The sequence below is a fragment of the Neoarius graeffei genome, chromosome 14 (assembly GCF_027579695.1).
Source record: "Neoarius graeffei isolate fNeoGra1 chromosome 14, fNeoGra1.pri, whole genome shotgun sequence".
NCBI lineage: Eukaryota > Metazoa > Chordata > Actinopteri > Siluriformes > Ariidae > Neoarius > Neoarius graeffei.
The window spans coordinates 48060107-48073419 of record NC_083582.1 but is presented as its reverse complement, the minus strand read 5'-3'; the positions used below and the strand labels follow the sequence as shown (position 1 = coordinate 48073419).

Genomic DNA, 13313 nt, shown 5'->3' with positions numbered 1-13313 from the left:
AGAAACAAATCTGGTCACTATTAAAACGAGGGGAAAAACACTTTCATCATCCACATGCACACTTCCTCGTGCACATTCACTTCTTCAACCCACTGGCAAAGCTACCAAAACATCACCTGGCCAGTCTGAAGATAGACTATATTGAGTCCTTTGTTTAAAACAAGACATAACTGAACAAATGTTCTCCGGATAATGTAAGAAAATAAACTTCACATTTATAGGAAAAGAAACATTTTCACATTAGTACAAGCTCTTGTTTAGGTCGTCACATTTTTTTGGAAATAAATTACGCGAGGACATCTGCAGAACTCGGATACTGGTAAGAGCTGTTGAGGTGCACTTGAATAACAAAGCCACATCTCTAGTAACATTCTTTGAAGCACTATGTTGATAAAACTGAATACATCAGGAACCTTTCATCCGCAGTTCTCAGACATGTCCACTGAGGCGGCACTGTAGCTCGCCAAGCGGGGGACAAATTATACAAGCAGAACTGAAGATAAAACTCCGTTATTAGGAAGTAAAGTGGAGGTCTATTGCTTGGTGTGACCTCCATTTTTTTGGCACATTCAAGTCATATTTAACCAGCGGAGATTTAGTTTTCAAATGATGAATAGCAATGTATGAAAATCCTAAGAGGGGCGCTGCCTAGACATCTACCTCAATCTTGAAGGAAGCATTCTATGCAGTTCTAAGCATTCTATGCAGTTCTATTATTGTCCATTCCTTCCCGCTGCTGGTGATTTAACTTCCTCAAAATGTAAACATTCTGTCTCTCATGTGAAACTATTTAACAGTTATTCCACGAAATCGAGTCGTACATGAGCTGACAGCCGACAAGGCGTGTAGCACCGAGTTGGCTATAAGCCATGAGTGGAAGATTGAGTGGAATATCTTTTATTCTATCCACATTCAATGGATTTTGAGAAACAGCTTTTTTTATTTTTAGCAAATTCGATAAATAAAAACTTTATACAAAATGTCCGACAAAATCTCATCTCATTATCTGTAGCTGCTTTATCCTGTTCTACAGGATACAGCAGGCAAGCTGGAGCCTATCCCAGCTGACTACAGGCGAAAGGCGGGGTACACCCTGGACAAGTCGCCAGGTCATCACAGGGCTGACACATAGACACAGACAACCATTCACACTCACATTCACACCTACGGTCAATTTAGAGTCACCAGTTAACCTAACCTGCATGTCTTTGGACTGTGGGGGAAACCGGAGCACCCGGAGGAAACCCATGCGGACACGGGGAGAACATGCAAACTCTGCACAGAAAGGCCCTCGCTGGCCATGGGGCTCGAACCCGGACCTACTTGCTGTGAGGCGACAGCGCTAACCACTACACCACCGTGCCGCCTCCGACAAAATCATTTCCGCTTAAAATGTAAACAAACCAGCGAAATGACAGTCTCAATTTGCGAAAAATGCTATAATAATTCTTGAAAAATAAAAAAATATATACATTCTTATCATCAGATACTTTTATTCCATATTTTGTTGCTTTTTTCCCCCATTTTGGGGGGTTTTGTTTTCAAGTAGAGTTTTTAATTTCGTCCTCGGTTGGTTCAGCAACACGCGCTGCCATTTTGTTTTTCTCTACTCATGGTAAATTAGCTGATAGCCTAGTAGTTTTTTTTTTGGGGGGGGGGGGGGGGGGGGGGCTTTTTTCACCTTTATTGGATAGGACAGTGTAGAGACAGGAAATGAGCAGGAGAGAGAGATGGGGAGGGATCGGGAAATGACCTCGGGTTGGAATCAAACCCGGGTCCCCAGATTTATGGTACGGCGCCTTATCCACCTGAGCCACGACGCCCCTGATAGCCTAGTAGTAGAGTAGCCAATCAGAGCACACGATTGCTCATATCCTGTGAACGTGGATAGAATAAAACCAGTTATTCAAAGTCAAAATACATGATCTATACGTAAGGTCTGAGATGAGGTATGTAAATGCAAATAAATCTCAGAGCATGTGGTAAGTTATTCTTGATGCAACATACATGCTAAATAGAATGAAGATACGTCAAAAAATTATTTACAGCTTCCCATCACTGTGTCTGATCCAGACATTACAGCACATTATTACTGTTATAAATTGGACACCGATTTCATTCCACTCATACAAGATTTTCGTTTGACTTTTTCGACTATCAAGAAAAACTGCCTCGTACCGATCAAATCATCACCAGTTCAACTCTGGGGGATGGACTTTGATTTGCCATGTAAAATATTCACAAGGATGAGCAGAGAAAGGAAATGATTCCTTGCGAGGAAGAAATTAAGTGGAGCAGCTCCACACAACAGACGTGTTCCAGTGTCTCGTCTCTTGTAATTTAATCACCCGGTTTGCCTCTGCTTTCAGATTCAGAGAAAGAAAGTCCTCCAGCAGCAGAACAGGGCAAATTAAGAGCAGCTTGATGTCCAGAATTTCAGCTTCTGGGCCCTATAAACAAAGAGCAGTGTGTGTAGTGGCTCCTGGGAGTACAACAGCATGTCAACACTTTCAGATGTATTTACACTCTAAAGATATGTTTGATTTCTGTGATGCAGAATGAAAATCTGTGATGTACAAAATAAAAGTAAATACAAAAGTGGATTGTACATCAAGGGCTTTTTTAACCCTTTGGTGACTGACCCCTTGAAATGGTTCTTCCAGGAACGATGACGTTTCAGTTGTCAAGACAACGGAAAAACTAAAATACAAGAGCATTTTGTTTTGTGCACAAGAGCATTGTGACGTATCTTTCTGTTTTTGTATTTTAGTTTTTCCGTTGTCTTGACAACTGAAAAGTCATCGTTCCTGGAGGAACCATTTTCAAGGGGTCAGTCACCAAAGGGTTTTAAAGAGTTATATCGATCACTTAAAACACAAGATAATTCGATAGATATGCGGGGAACATTCTCTGCATCCAGACTTACGCAGGTGCTTAACTTGATTTTCTGGGTTGTCCATCTAGCTTATTAAAATGACTACTTCTACTACCTCTGAGATTGCCATGCATTTTTAAGTAGAACTCCTTCTGCAGAAGATTTCGACTGCATCCATCCTGTCAGTTTCAATACAAATTTCATATAAAAGCAGGAGACAATTTTTAAAAACATTTTGACAACTGGGTGGCATGGTGGTGCAGTGGTTAGCGCTGTCACCACACAGCAAGAAGGTTCTGGGTTCGAGCCCAGTGGCCGATGGGGGCCTTTCTGTGTGGAGTTTGCATGTTCTCCCCATGTCTGCGTGGGTTTCCTCCGGGTGCTCCGGTTTCCCCTACAGTCCAAAGACATGCAGGTTAGGCTAATTGGTGGCTCTAAATTGACTGTAGGCGTGAATGTGAGTGTGAATGGTTGTTTGTCTCTATGTGTCAGCCCTGTGATGACCTGGCGACTTGTCCAGGGTGTACCCCGCCTCTCGCCCGTAGTCAGCTGGGATAGGCTCCAGCTTGCCTGCGACCCTGTAGAACAGGATAAGCAACTAGAGATAATGGATGGATTTTGGCAACTGCAAGAAGATACAATAAGTAGGCAAAATTCCTGGCACAACATTCTAACACCTGGAAACTTTAGTAATGTTCATTGTCATGAGCAGTCCGAGTAATGATAAATACATTCCTTTTCTATGGCTACAAATTTATCTCAATTTAGGTGATATGGCATTCATCCACATTACTTGGCTGTTGGTTTGTACCAGACCCAAAAAGAGACCAAGATAAATCATTTATACATCTAGATAAATGAAGTTTTCACATCATGAACTAGACATTTTCACCTCCAAGATATCTAGTAAACATACAAACAGCACCAGTGAGACATTTAGAGAAATGGAAACAGTGTGACTGCTTTTGAACAATTTATATGATTATTTAGTTCATATTTCATAATGTCAAATTTATATCGTTAATATTACCCTCAAAGGGCACTCTGGCAGTCTTGGCCACAGTGAATATTGCACAAGGGGGAAAAAAAAAACACTTAAGTTTAATGTCTGAAAAGCAAATAACTCAGGCTGTGTTTTGGACAAACATGCACAAATGTCTGAGTAGCTCCCGAGTCCATAATAAACAATAATTAATCAAAATGAAGCTTGTCATATCAGGAATTATCTCCATACTAAATGCACTGCAGTCTGTATACCAATTTTGGAATGGGCAAAATACAAACTACACATGGAATGGTAAAATACAGCGAGTGTTCAAATCTACAGCGTATATTTAAATAATATTGGCTGGCTTTTTTTTTTCGCGGTATATCAGATATATTCCATTCAGCTAGCATGATACTGAATGAGTTGAAGAGGAGTTCAATATCATGCTAGCTGAATGGAATATATCTGATATACCGTGAAAGAAAACCAGTCAATATTATTATTATTATTATTACCTCGCCTGGGACGGATTCCACCAAGGGGTGAGGTATTGTTTTTGGTCGGGTTTCTTAGTTTTTTTTTGTTAACGATATTACGGGAAAACGGCTGGATCAATCTTCATGAAACTTTCAGGATAGATGGGCACTGGTCTCAAATAGAACCTCCAACATTTTGAGGGTCATCCGATCAAGGTCACCAAAAAGGTCAAAATCATTTTTGTTGTGGCTACTGGCTCATACAGTATAGAGGCACTAGCCACTATGTCATTGTGCTGTAAGAATGCAACAATCACGCATTGCACATGTGCATATATGTGTTCTGATTAAAATGGCCGGTGAGTGCATACAATTCGGTTCACCATTCGAAATAAATGGACTAGACTAAAGAAATCGCTTTCAGACATGTTTATGCTTATTACAGAGGGAAAGTGCGTTCCACTGAGCTCTAGCGCCGGGCCATTTCCAGGAAATAAGAGTTTCGGTCATGGTGACAGCGTGTGTATGTCAGCCTCAGTTCGGAGGTTTCAGTTTCAAAAACTGTAAGAGGTAAGAGTAGAATAATATTAAAAAGTACAGACACTTGGTATATTTTACTTCTATGATTTTTAAATTATTCATTTTTGGATTACGCTTCATTTTTGTGCCTACTGCCTCATAGAGTAAAATATTTTATATATGCGCTATATTTACTGTATGGACATGGTACCTATTTTTTTGTGATATCTTCCTTCATATTCATCATAAGTGCTACCAGGAGAGGTTTGTTTTGCCTGGCAACACTTTATTATTATTATTATTATTATTATTAATAATAATATACTTTACATTATATTACATGGCATTTAGCAGACAGACAGTCTTATCCAGAGTGACGTACAATGAGTGCAAATGTCAGGTACATGAAGTGCTGAACTTCTAGACAAGAAAGTTCTAGTGCCAACTGAACAAGTGACAGCAATACCTAATGTAATATGCTGTTGAAATACCAATACTCAGCCAGCCAAGGACACAAATCAACCATATAAAGTATAACTAAATACAGAACTCAAAACAGCTAACTCCAGGCTAGACCATACACATCCTGGGTTGGTCAAGACCGAAATGCAGTTACACAGCGGGCAGGGAAGCGGTGCAGCCTGAAGAGGGGAGTCTTCAGTCTGCGCTTGAAGGTGGTCAGGGAGTCGGCAGTTCTGACTTCAATGGAAAGGTCATTCCACCAACGGGGAACCAGGATAGACAGTAGTCTTGAGTGGGCTGAGCAGGAGCGGGGAGGGGCCAGGTGACTAGTAGTAGTGGATCATAGGGATCTGGCTAGCATGTAGGGGCGGATCAGACTCTGGAGGTATGCTGACCGAACCCCTTGAGAACCTGGGGAGCTAGCACCAATGTCTTAAATTTGATGCGAGCTGCAATAGGTAGCCAGTGCAGGTCAGCAAGCAGAAGGGTGATCTGGGAAGAACGAGGGAGGTTGTAGCAGTCAAGCCAGTGCTATCAAGAGCAAGTAGCACAGGCTAACAACCGAGAAACTAAGATTTCTGTCTCCAGACTCTTCTTCCACACACAATCGCCACAGTATTTTTCACTCACACTTAAGTATTCATTTCCCAATGTAATTTACTTACTTTTACAATCAACATCGACAACTACACACAATGGAGCTACCTGGTAGCCTGCCGCTAACCCCTTACAAAATCCTTTGCTCTGTTGCTTTTTGGGTGGGTCTGGCTAAGTTTTGGCTGAGCTGAAGTCCCAGTTCAAAAAGAGTAATGGTTGGCCACTGCTTGTAAATATGCATGAAGAATATCTAATGAAGTTCTGGTAGCCTTTCAGGTGTTCAACGTGTCTTTCTCTTTCCTGGTGAACAAAGAAACGCTTCTGCGTGCTTGCAGCAGAAAATTTCTCATTGAATATTTGCATCAGCTCCGTGTGATGTCATGTCTTGACAACCATGCAGTACCATAAACCATATTGAATGCTCATTCTCCATTGGGTAGAGTGATGTAATACATGCAAGACAAGTGATATGCTAAGAATATTGCATGCTATTGAACCAAATGAATGAAACCTGCAAGAAAGGAATAGAATACATGTTTTTATTCCATTGAAAAAGTGTCCCGTATGTATAATAATTACTAATATGGAACGCTTAATTATTATTAGGCAGTATTTGTATCAGGAATTTTTTTAATAACCTGGAACTACAAATCTACATGCAGTTATATTTGCAATATTTGCAACTTGTTTGCATATAACCTTGCTTAAGGCTTCCTTGTTTGCATACCCTTAAACAAAGCACAGCATTATAAAAAAAGAATTTAAATGAATTAAAGCTGCAATATATTCTTCTTTTCATGCATTTTTGTACTATCGCCAAGTGTCTATGGAGCACATGGAATGTTTTATTCTGAAAATCATGCTTCTACAGTGTATTTGAATAGGCTGAAGTAGAGTGTCTCTTCACCTTTCCAATTCAGCTTGTTTTCACTGAGAATGCCCACATTAGTGACCGCGTGGCCTAATGGATAAGGCGTCTGACTTCGGATCAGAAGATTGAGGGTTCGAGTCCCTTCGTGGTTGTCTTTTGCGTAGCAGAGCGGTGCAGTGGAAGAGTGCTGGGCTCATAACCCAGAGGTCCTCTGCTAACTTTAGGTGGCAGGTGGTGTAGTGGTTAGCACAGTCGCCTCACAGCAAGAAGGTTCTGGGTTCAAACCCAGCGGCCGGCAAGGGCCTTTCTGCGTGGAGTTTGCATGTTCTCCCCGTGTCTGCGTGGGTTTCCCCCACAGTCCAAAGACATGCAGGTTAGGTTAATATGGGACGGCCTTGGGCTGAGGTGCCCTTGAGCGAGGCGCCTGACTCCCAACTGCTCCCTGGGTGCTGTTAGCATGGCTGCCCACTGCTCTGGGTGTGTGTGCTCATTGCTTGTGTGTGTTCACTGCTTCAGATGGGTTAAATGCAGAGAGGAAATTTCACAAGTGACCCAGTGACCATTAAGATCAATTTGTTTACTTGCACAAGCACCAAATACCAGAATATGAAAAAGAAACATCCACCACTGAGAGCAGTAAGATGTTTATGACTAGTGCATTTGTACTACTGTGCATTAACAGTAGCCAGTTTAATCTTCAGATTCGGGGGGTAAATTAGTTAGCTAATAACATGATCAGCCAAGGCATCTTTGAAATTAGCGTTATCTGTTCCTATTCCAAACAAGAACATGCTAATTCATTTTTATTGGCACAAAACCCTGAGCTAAATCAAAAGCTTAAAACCACACTGACCCATGTTTTCCTCGACTGTCCTGAGGAAAAAAAGCATGATGCACATGTGAGTGTAAACAGCTGGGATGGAAGATGAGTTCTTGCCAGAAATGAATTTCAGCTACAGGTTATGAAGCAGTTTGTGTTTGGGGAAGAAATGAAGGGCTGTATTGGCCACTTCATCAGGAACGGCCATTTTTGTGGCCTTCGTACTTGCATGCTAAATAGTAGATCAAAACACACTGCAACCCCACGATAAACTCCTTGGGGGATGTCCAAATAGTTTGTGATACCAAAATGTGCGTCATACTGAAATGGACCCACTTGTCACACCAAACACTCATGTTATATGCGAAATTTTAGGCACATTCTCCTTATTGTGAATTTCTCCTTCCTAATCACTATTGCAGTTCATTGACTGAGTTAAAGGATCATGAACGGAGGTGATTATTTCTTCATCCATTATGGAAATGCTGGAGGTTACCGGTGTATTCCTGTCAATGTTTTTTAAATCTTCACCATTCAGTTCATTCATGTGTTGTAAATCACAGATGAGGTCATTTATGTTGCACCGCGGAGCTGGGTGGAGCAGGGAATATAAAAATGCCACTGGTACGCTTTAACTAGGTGTTAAGTTTAGCGGTATCACCAGTCATTTTGTCCTTTTAGCAATCCTTTGATCACCATTCTCGATAACTGTTGGTAATTGACACCTAAGCGAGGCTTGTAAAGCCTTTGTTTTATGCCGTTAACATGTAAACTTGACTGCGGACTTGATTACTTATTGTTTGTCTCTGGGGAAGAGGACTGCATGGCTCAGTGTGTCATGCAAGCAGGCAAATGACGGATGTAATTGCAGGAAGAGCGTTTATTTACAAACAAGCAAACAAACAGTTCAAAAACGTAACACAAATGCAGGGTTGTGAAGTAGAGCCCTGCAGTCCCGCGGGAGTCCCGCGGGACCCGCCGCAAAGCAGTGCGGCGCGGGACAAATTTTGAAAGCTCATTGCGGGCGCGGGCGGGACCGGGAGTGCACATATGCGGGCGCGGGCGGGAGCGGTGATAAGCTGCAGTCCCGCTAACTAAAAATGTGTTTGAAATAAAATGTATAAATTATTAATTTATGTCTATCATATATAATTTGTGCTGGATATTTTATTTGCCATTAATAAAAACATTTTAAGATGCCTAAGGCCAAGTTTACATTAGACCGCATCCGTCTCATTTTCTTCGCGGATGCACTGTCCGTTCACATTAAAATGCCGGGAAACGCCGGGAAACGGGAATCCGCCAGGGCCCACGTATTCAACCCAGTTCGTATCTGATCCGGTGCTGTGTAAACATTGAGGATACGCGGATACGCTGTGCTGAGCTCTAGCTGACGTCATCATTGGACAACGTCCCTGTGACATCCACCTTCTTGATTCGCTGGCGTTGGTCATGTGACGCGACTGCTGAAAAATGGCGCAGACTTCCGCCTTGTATCACCTTTCATTAAAGAGTATAAAAATATGAAAATACTGATGCAAATACTGCCCATTGTGTAGTTATGATTGTCTTTAGGCTTGCCATCCTTCCACGTGCAAGTGGTAAGTGACGCGCATGCCCGATATGCACTGGGATCACACACACAGCGGCTCAGTCCCGAATCACTGCTCGTGCGCTTCACTCGCGCGCTCTGTGAGCTGCGCAGGGCCGGGGAGTGCGCACCCTCCAGAGGGCACTCGCTGTTCAGGGCGGAGTGATTTGGAGCGCAGGATGCCTGCGGAGCCGAGCCGCTGAGGAGAAATTTACACATTACATTTCAACTTACGTGCCGTCTAATTAGTCATGTGATTAGCGTATCCGTGTATTGGCGTTGCTGTGTGCACGCGAATCGTTTTTAAAAACGTTAATCTGATGATCCGCTGATATGGTCTAATGTAAACCCCACCTAAATTTGCAGAGAGAGTCAGATTGCCAGATTGAGTGAGGAATGGCATCTTAAATTTGCCATTGATCACCCTAACGGGAAATCCTTTGATCACTCTAATGACTCGCCGTTCACACCCAGCCTCCAGTGACCCACACTAACATGATGCCTCAATGACACCTTAGATGAGCTGGTCATCAGAATTCTGATTCTGATCCAGGAGAGGATAAATAACTCTCGTTCGTTTCTCGATTCCTTTCCTCTTCCGTGTTTGAGATCTCCGATCATGGCAGAAGAGCAGAGCTCCTTTACTGAATCTCACAGTGCTTCAAAAGTAAGTTCTGCTTTAAAAAGAGGTACATTTACCGTTAAAAAGTCAAGAGTCCTGAAATCTTAGGATGATCAATGCAAATGAAAGACAATACGTGACGGAAGCTGTGAAAGAGATGACCGAGGAGTTGGGGTTTGATGTCCAAACTGATGAAAGCGCAGAGCCACCTCCACCTAAAAAGGTCACTTTTCGTGAGTTTGAGGAATGGGAGGATGTCGGTGCTACGGGTGCTGAATCGAAGTCTTTAAAGGGGAACAGAGGGCAATATATAGAGTAAATATAACAATAAAACACACATTAATGAACCTTATTCAAGACTTACAAAAGTTTTTTGTTCTAAGGTTGGAAAGTTATAGTGTTTTGAAAGTAGCTCGAGCAAACTATTTCCGCAGTTTGAACAGCCCGCCATGATATTAATTTTATCCAATCAGAATGCACGTTCATTTTCTCTGCGTAACACTCATGACATATGTATGTGCCCAGTTGTGTTGGCTCATTGAGGTTGGGAATAGCACGTGTGAAATACCTGTTTCTGCCTCTTGCGACGATTTCGCAAGTCCACGGGTGGCACCTATCTCATTGCAGCAAATAAATTCTGCTGGACTTGTGAGCAACTCCACGTTACATTTTCCGCACGAGCACCACGCCGTGTCACCTGCACGCAGACGCTCTGCCCCATGCTCGCCATGCCCATGGTCAGCATCAGTCTCATCCAGGCCCGGCGCCGTGGGGGGGGCGAAAGGGGGCGTCGCCCCCTCGTGGCTACAGCCCCGCCCCCTCAACGAAGACTCAGATCACTTAATTGTTTTCTTAATTGTTATTGTGGGTGTATGTGTGAAATGTTGACACAGCCGCGCACACACAGACCTGTGATAAGGACAAGGGGAGGGGTCATGCGGGCGGGGGTTTTACATGTAGTCTACACTTACAAGTGCACTGTCTCTGCAATATGTAGTCAGTTTACGGGAGTAGTATTTCCCCCACCGAATTAAACGAATTCAATCACAATATTGTGAATCCATTTTCTTTCTTTGTAGGCTAAATTTATCTCCGTTTATGTCGGTGTATGTGTTCATATATGGTCCGCTTTGTGCGCAAATAGCGTAAGAATATGTGTCGTTGACGTCACCCCCCCATGCAGCGGGGGTGAAAATTCATCACTTCAGAGTGTTTTGTCCCCTACATGCCTAAACTGGGATCGCGGATTAAGTGGTTAGCGTTGACTCGGTGCGAGTCAGGAAGGCTATTACTGGTGCAGCCGCGGGGTCTGTTGATTTTTTTAAATTATGATTTTGGCCGCCGAGCCAAGTACCTTAGACTTGCATTGATATTTTGTTTTCATGCCGCGGAGCTATTTGTATGCATTTTAAATTTAAAGGACTTGCCTGTAGGTTTGTGTGTGTTGTTTTATGTTTGGCATCTTTCCAGTTGTAACCCGTGACTGTGAGAAAATTGGAGGGGTGGGTTAACAGGTGGGCACGGCTGTTGATAAAGCGCAACTGCCCTGGTAATATGCCACATGATTTTCCCGTACTAAAGCAACCTTCGGGGCCGTGGTTTTGTGGTTGGCGCAGTTAATTGTTTGAAACACGTTGTCAGACTGCCATCACTACTACACACTATATGAAAAATATTTGCCCCCTTGCGATTTCTAATTGCCCCCTTAGTAAACCGTTCCTGGCGCCGGGCCTGGTCTCATCCTCGCCGTCATCCAAGCTTTCTTCTCTTATTTCATCACCGGAGTCGAGAATACCTCTCCTAGGTTCAAACTGGTACCCTTCTAAGCCATAGCCTGCTTGCAGTGTGTCTTGCGGGATCTCTTCGTATGATTTGACAGAGCTGTCGCTTTCACTTGATGCGCCCGACGCCATGATTACACGCTTATCTCCTCTATTTCAGAGAGTTCCGCTAGTGCAGTGGGTAGCGCTGACATCACGGTCTTTTAAAAATGGCGACTCTTGTGCGGTTTAGCGTATAAAGTATTATATTTACAATTACCAAGATATTTCGTTGTTTTCTAGTATATAAATTTGATAGAATACTTAAGAATACGTTACTTTGTCACATCAGCAACTGTATATATTATAATTTGGTACCCCTTTAAACTCCGAGATTTATGATTATCTGAAAGTGAAACTCATTGGATCCGAATCACACCAATCTAAAGATATCCTGCTGTGGTGGAAAAATCACTGCTATGACTTTCCTACACTTGCCAAACTGGCACGGCATGTACTGGCCATTCCAGGTTCCAGCGCACCATCCGAGCGTGCGTTCAGCATATGTGGTCGCATACTGGAGGAAAGGCGCAGTATGTTGAAGCCCTCAACAGTGAACAATTTACTGTTTCTCCATAGCTGTTCAAAGAACCCGATAGCCTAAGCAATAGGCTTAGTTGTTTCGTTTACCTGCATTTGATTTTCTCGTTTTTCTTATTCATATTCAAACAAGGTCAGCTATGTTATATTGAGTTTAACACTTGCACGGAGGCTCAAGCCCAAATAGTTTTAGAAATGTGCAACCATAGCCCTATAATGGCTACAGTAGCCTATACTGTCGATTTTTTGTTGTTGTAGGCTAGGACTGTGTTTTGTTATAACATTTATATATGCTATGCTTATAGGGTATTCTCTAGGATATTCTAGTTAGAAATGCTTAACAAATGTAAACTGGGTTAGCCTAATGTTTTGTATGGCTGAACAATAAATATACCAAATTTCCACTTGGAATTACGTGCTCGCCTGTCTTTTATTATTATTATTATTATTATTATTATTAGTACTGTAAAAAATGTCGCATTATTATCGCGTTAACTTGACTCAATTTTAACTGCGATAATTTTTTTTATCGCGAGATTAACGATCTGTGACATGATGTAGGTTTTTCATAAGCTTTTGAAACTAGTAGAGATGGGATTTATGGCTCTTTGATGGGATCCACATCTTTGTGATCCGTTCTTTGAAAAGAGCCGTTCAAAAGACTGGCTCATTTGGCTCTTTTTAAATATTTATTCAGTTTTAAGAAGACAGCGTCTGTAAACTCAATGCTATCCCAGAAATCCTTCCTGTAATATGCAAATTTGGCTGCCTCTGATTGGACAGCGCGACGCATCAACAGGCAGAAAGTGTAAAAGTACAAAATGTGTTAAGTGAGCTGAAACAGTAAAGATCAGATTCAATGCAATATTTATCAACGAACATCTTAAAGTTAATATAATAGTGTACTTTATATTATAATCAAGCATGTCAAGCCTACCGTCACTGTGTAACCTGTCTCTCTGATTAGAGTTGTAGACTAACTCAAGCAGTAAATCACTTCACTAATGGTTCTCTTGCTAGCTCTGCTTTGCAATAAAAACAAAAACACATTGGTACAAAGCAAGCCCATTCACTTTTTTATGCTGATCAGAGAATTACAATGGTTTCTCATGTGACAAAAATGTGCGATTCG

The 13313-nt window shown here is 42.2% G+C and overlaps 1 protein-coding gene and 1 non-coding gene across 2 annotated transcripts in view; one reads left to right on the top strand and one right to left on the bottom strand.

The window, feature by feature from the left end:
- The window catches only part of spata20 (spermatogenesis associated 20), a 102857-nt gene that overhangs the window by 49572 nt on the left and 39972 nt on the right, over positions 1–13313 (bottom strand). The window lies entirely within an intron of this gene.
- On the top strand, positions 6868–6940 carry trnar-ucg (transfer RNA arginine (anticodon UCG)). Its single transcript has one exon. It is a non-coding gene; the product is annotated as a tRNA-Arg (tRNA).